General features: G+C 39.7%; 1 non-coding gene across 1 annotated transcript; it reads left to right on the forward strand.

Annotated features, from left to right (window-relative positions):
* Window positions 1–5900: 5900 nt before the first annotated feature.
* On the forward strand, window positions 5901–5982 carry TRNAL-AAG (transfer RNA leucine (anticodon AAG)). Its single transcript has one exon. It is a non-coding gene; the product is annotated as a tRNA-Leu (tRNA).
* The last annotated feature ends 227 nt before the right edge of the window (window positions 5983–6209 follow it).

Here is a 6209-nt window from a genome sequence, read left to right on the forward strand (position 1 = left end):
AAACACTGCTTATCAACCTAAAGAAATTTCCATTGAAATGATCCAGCCTGTTCTTTCTCCCTTCTTTCAATCTTTCTTTTTCTGTCTTGCTCTTCAATGACACTGGAAAGGGTAACAAGTCATTACTGAGCACACTGAAAACTTGACATCAAGATTGGAGGAAGACTACTTAACTACCTGAGATATGCAGATGAAACAACCTTGCTAGCTGAAAGCCAAAGGATTTTAAAGTACTTACTGATGAAGACCAAAGACTATAGCCTTCAGTATGAATTACCTCTCTATGTAAAGAAAACAAAAAATCCTCAAAATTGAACCAATATGCCAAATCATGATAAATGGAAAAACTATTGAAGTTGTCAAGGACTTCATTTTACCTGGACCCACAATCAACACTGATGGAAGCAGCAATCAAGAAATCAAATGATGGGTTGCACTGGGCAAAACTGCTACAAAGAAATTCTTTAAAGTGTTACAAAGCAAAAATGTCACCTTGAAGACCAGGGTGCACTTGACCCAAGCAGAGGTGTTTTCAGTCACCTCGTATGCATACAAAAGCTGGACAATGAATAAGGGAGATTGAAGAAGAATTGAGGACTTTGATTATGGTGTTGGCCAAGAATATTGACTATACCATGAACTGCCAGAAGAAAGAACAAATCTGTCTTGGAAAAACTACAGCCAGAATACTCCTTAGAAGGAAGGATGACTAGATTCGGTCTCACATACTTTAGACGTGTTATCAGGAGGGACCAGTTCCTGGAGAAGGACATCAGTCTTGGTAAAATAGAGGGTCATTAAAAAAGAGGAAGACCCTCACTGGGATGGATTGACACAGTGGCTACAATATCGGGTTCAAGCATAACACTGATTCTGAGGATGGCACAGGACCAGGCAGTGTTTCATTTTGTTTTGTATAGGGTCACTATGAGTCAAAATCAACTTGACAGCACCAAATAACCACAGTACATGATCTTGGTACTTCAAAAAACTATTTTCCCATTTTCTTTTTACAACCACTGGACCCAACCACCCCATGGTTTTTCTGTATTACCTTCTCCAGTAAATTGCCCTTGGTTTGGAGTCATCTGGTAGATTATGCCACCACTCCATTTCCAGCAGCAGCCAATGACTGACTGGAGGGAATAGAAGGTGCAAAATTTCAAACCCCTTGACTCAAGGACAACTGTGCTATGGGATTTACATCCCAGCACCCTTGTCGCATGGGTCATGCTAACTCTAGGCTTCACCCAAGAGCACATTATTGTTTGGCTTCTTTCCTTCTCCCATCCTGAAGAGCACTCCCTTAATAAATCATGTACCCCTGAATTCCTGTAGCAGACTCCTAATATTCTATAGACAGGAAATAGGCCGATAAAACTACTCGGAAGGAAACACATGCTTTGTTGTTATTCTTGTTAGGTGCTGTCCAATCAGTTCCAACTCATAGCAACCCTAGTTATAACAGAAAGAAACACTTCCCAGACTGTTTAAGCCCATTGTTGCAGCCACTGTGGCAATCTATGTCATTGAGGGCCTTCTTTTTTTGTCTACCTGCTTTACCAAGCTAGATATCCTGCTCCAGGGATAAGTCCCTCCTGAAAACATGCCCAATATATGTGAGATGAAGTCTTGCCATCCTTGCTTCTAAGGAACATTCTGCCTGTATTTCTTCCAAGACAGATTTCTTCTTTCTTCTGGCAGTCTATAGTATATTCAAAATTCTTCACCAACATCATACTTCAAAGGTATCAGTTCTTCTCCGCCTTCCTTACTCATTGTCCAGCTTTCACATGCTTATGAGGTAATTGAAAATACTATGGCTTGGGTCAGGTGCACCTCAGTCCTTCTCAAAGTGACATCATTGCTTTCTAACACTTTAAAGAGGCCTTTTGCAGCAGATTTGCCCAACACAGTGCGTCTTTTGATTTCTTGACTGTTGTTTCCGTGGGCGTTGATTGTGGACCCAAGTAAAATGAAATCCTTAACACCTTCATTATTTTCTCCCTTTTCATAACTTCTCTTATTGGTCTAGCTGTGAGGATTTTTCATTTCCTTTTTTTATATTGAGGTTCAATCCATACTGAAGGCTGTGGACTTTGATTTTCATCAGGAAGTGCTTCATATCCCGCCCCCCTTTCAGCAGGCAACGTTGTGTCATCTGCATATGGAAAGTCGTTAATGAGTCTTTCTTCAGTCCTTATGCTCTGTTTTTCTTCATAGAGTACAGTTTCTGGTATTATTTGCTCAGCATAGAGATTGAATAAGTATGGTGAAAGAATACAACCTTCATACACACTTATTCTGATTTTAAAACACGCAATATCCCCTTCTTCCGTTCAAACAACTGTCTGTTGGTCTATGCACATGTTCTCCATGAGCACAACTGAATGTTCTGGAATTCCCATTTTTCACAATGCCATCCATAATTTGTTATGATCCACACAGTTATATGTCTTTGCATAGTTAATAAAACACAGGGGAACATCTTTCTGGTATTCTCTGCTTTCAGCCGAGATCCATCTAACATCAGCAATGATGTCCTTCATTCCATGTCCTATTTTGAATCTGGCTTAAATTTCTGCTGGTTCCCTGTCGATGGACTGCTGCCACCATTTTAGAAATACCTTCAGCAAAATTTTACTTTTGAGTGCTATTAATGATATTGCTCAATAATTTCTGTGTTCTATTGGATCACCTTTCTTTGGAATGGGAACAAATATGGATCACTTCTAGGAGGTGGACCAGGTAACTGTCTTCCAAATTTTCTGGCAGAGATGAGTGAGTGCTTTCAGGGTTGCATCTGCTTTTCTTTTTTTTTTTTTTGAAATATCTCAATTGGTATTCTGTCAGTTCTGGAGAGTTGTTTTTTTTCAACACATTCAGATCAGCTTAAACTTGTTCTTACACTCTCCTTGGCTCTTGATCACATGCTACCTCCTGAAATGGTTGACATTTGTACAGTTTTCTTTGCTATACTTACTCTATGTATTCCTTCCATCTTCTTCTGATGCTTCGTGCATCAGTCAATATTTTGCCCATACAACCCTTCAATATTACAACTTGAGACTTGAATTTTTTCCTCAGTTCTTTCAGATTGAGAAAAGCCAAGTGTGTTCTTCCCTTTTGGTTTTCTAACACCAGGACTTTGCACATTTCATCATAATTCTTTGCTTTATCTTCCTGAGCTGCCCCTTGAAAACTTCTATTTAGATTTCACTTGAGTTCTTTTACTTCATCATTTCCTCCATTCTCTTTAGCTAGTCAACATTCAAGGACAAGTTTCAGAGTCTCTTCTGGCATCCATTTTTGTCTTTCCTTTCTTTTTAATGACTTCTTGCTTTCTTCACATATGATGTCCTTGATGTCATCCCATAACTTTTCTGGTCCTTGGTCATTAGTGTTCAATGTGTCAAATCTATTCTTGAGATGGTTTCAAAATGTGGATAGGATATGCTCAAGGTCACACTTTGTTCTCATGGACTTGTTTTAATTTTCCTCAGCTTCAGCTTGAACTTGCATATAATAAATTCACCGATTATTCCTCCGTCTGCCCTGGCCTTGTTCCGACTGCTGATATTCAGCTTCTCCATCATTTCCTTCCACCGATTTATTCAATTTGATTCCTATGTATTCCATCTGGTTAGTTTCATGTGTATGGTAACCATTTATGTTGGTGAAAAAATGGTATGTACAATGAAGAAGTCATTGGTCTTGCAAAATTCTGTCATGCAATCTTCAGCACTATTTCTATCACCAAGGCCATATTTTACAGCTACTTGTCCTTCTTCTTTGTTTCCAACTGTCACAATTCAATTACCAGTAAAAAATTTTTTTCAAGGTACATTGATTGCATGTTTGACCGATTTCAGAATGTAGAACTTGGTAAAAACATGTGCTCTTCACTTTTCATGTAAGTGGAAAGATGATTTTGAGAGGATGACTCTGATGGCAGAGCCATTAAACCACAGAGCATTAACTCCAAGCCTTGATAACTAATGTTATTTACCTGGCTGGATTTAGACACTTCTTGGGACCAGTGGCTCCTTTTTGTCTTTCAATTTCTTCCCTTCTTTAATCGAAATGTCTAAAAGTCTTACCCTATGCCTGTCTCACACTGCATTTTGAGGAGCAGATAATTTGTTTGTTGAATTTCACAGATTCACAGAAAAACAGTAATTGTATCTCAGGAGGGATTATACCAGAGCCTCACCCATACTTATTTAGAGGATATAGATAATAGAAGATTTAGGACTTTTGGGCTGATGAGATTTAGATGAGAATTTTGGTCTTTGAGTTGATGCTGAAATGGGTTGCTATTTGGGGGGATGCTGGGATGAAGTGAATGTTTTTACATGTGGGACAGTTGTGAATCTTCGTAGACCAGAAGGAAGACTGTACCATGTGTAGTTATATCCCCATAAACTATCCTCATCCTAATATCCAAACACTGTGAATCTGTTACCTTACATGGCAAAAGGTATTTTGCACACTTGATTAAGTGAAGGATGTTTAGATGGAAAAAAATGTCTGCATTTTCTGGGTGGGCCCAATATAGTCACAAGATCCTTATAAGAGGTAGACAGGTGGTTCACCGTTAGAAAAAGCAATGCGACAACAGAACCACAGATCAGCATAACGTAGACTTGAGCAAAAGAGTGTGAGTGGAGTCAGATGCCGGGAACCACAAGGAGTGTATTCTCTACCATAGTCTCCAGAGACAATGCAACTCCGCCAACATTTTGAGTTTAGTTCCCTAGGACCCATTTCAGGCTTCTGAGCTGCAGAAGTGAAAATAATAAATTTGTGTTTTTTGAAGCCGTTAAATTTGTGATAATTTCCTACAGTAGCAATAGGTAACTAATCCAGAGTTTGGTATTAGGTTGTACTGTAGTCAGCGTATTGAAAAGCTGTCTGGCTACAAAAAGAAATTGATAAAGTTTTTTAAGGATTCCTTGGCAGAGTGTTAAAAATTACAGGTCCTGCTCCCTACCTATAATCACATCACTCAGGATTACTCGGAGATACTTCTGGAATCTGCGTTTTGTACTCAAAAACTTGATCAGTGTTACAATTTTTCTTACTACGTTTCTTTTTCAAAAGGGTTTAGTAGAAGAGACAAGAAAAACCTTGGTACTCTCTCTAAGGCTTGAAATCAGGATCCTCAGATTATGAGACTGACTGGCTACCTGCTGTGCTAAGAAGGCACCACTTAAATTGCTTTTAGTAAATTTCTCCACACTGGAAACATTTCAAGCATCAGTGACATGACCGAAATATTAGACTTCCATATACCATGCTCTGACCAGTGGAACCCTGATTGCACAGTGATCGAGAGTTGGGTTAGTAACCAAAAGGCCAAGCAGTTGGAGTCCCATCAGCTCCTCCTTGGGAGCCCTTTGGGTAGTCCTGCTCTGTCCTATAAGGTCTACTGGATGACAATGGCTTTCCTGTTTTTTTTAATACGTCTCCATTCCCCAAAAGCAATCAGTGCTAAGTCATACATAAGTTTGCTGTTGCTCTGTTTGTCACATAGCCTTCATCAAAATCATTTCAGAATTTTACCACCGACTGAATAAATATACAACACAGTGAAGTTTGCCACTACTGCTTTAAACATCACTTACAGCTGGGTGACATTCAGCAGGTTACTCATTATCTCTGTATCTGGTAATCTCCAGCAGGAAAATGCAGATCATAGTAACAGTACCTACCACTGAGGTAGTTTATAGGACTGAATGACAGTAAATGTAAGGAAAGTGCATGGCACGTAATAAATTTCCAATAAATTTTAGTTTTGGACCAGTACCGTGTAGAAATGTTCTAGGAAAAGTATAACGTCATGGAAAACAGTCTTGTATCTTCCTAAATATAATGATTTAAGAGTTTCTCGGGAGCACGGTAGCGTGGCCGAGCGGTCCAAGGCGCTGGATTAAGGTTCCAGTCCCTGCGGGGGCGTGGGTTCGAATCCCACCGCTGCCAACTCTATTGGAAATGGAATCCATCAGAGAACGAAATTACCAAAAACTTTACCCGCTTTGATTCAGTCACTTCCGACTCGTAGCGAGCCTATACAGCACAGCGCGAAACTGCCCCATAAAGTTTCCAAGGAGCGGCTGCTGAATTTAGGCTTCTGTTTGGCAGCCGAGCCCTCAACTAGGGAGCCCTTGAAGAACATAAGCAAGACATTTATCTCCCTAATAATAGGT

This window comes from Loxodonta africana, chromosome 1 (assembly GCF_030014295.1).
Source record: "Loxodonta africana isolate mLoxAfr1 chromosome 1, mLoxAfr1.hap2, whole genome shotgun sequence".
Taxonomy (NCBI): Eukaryota; Metazoa; Chordata; class Mammalia; order Proboscidea; family Elephantidae; genus Loxodonta; species Loxodonta africana.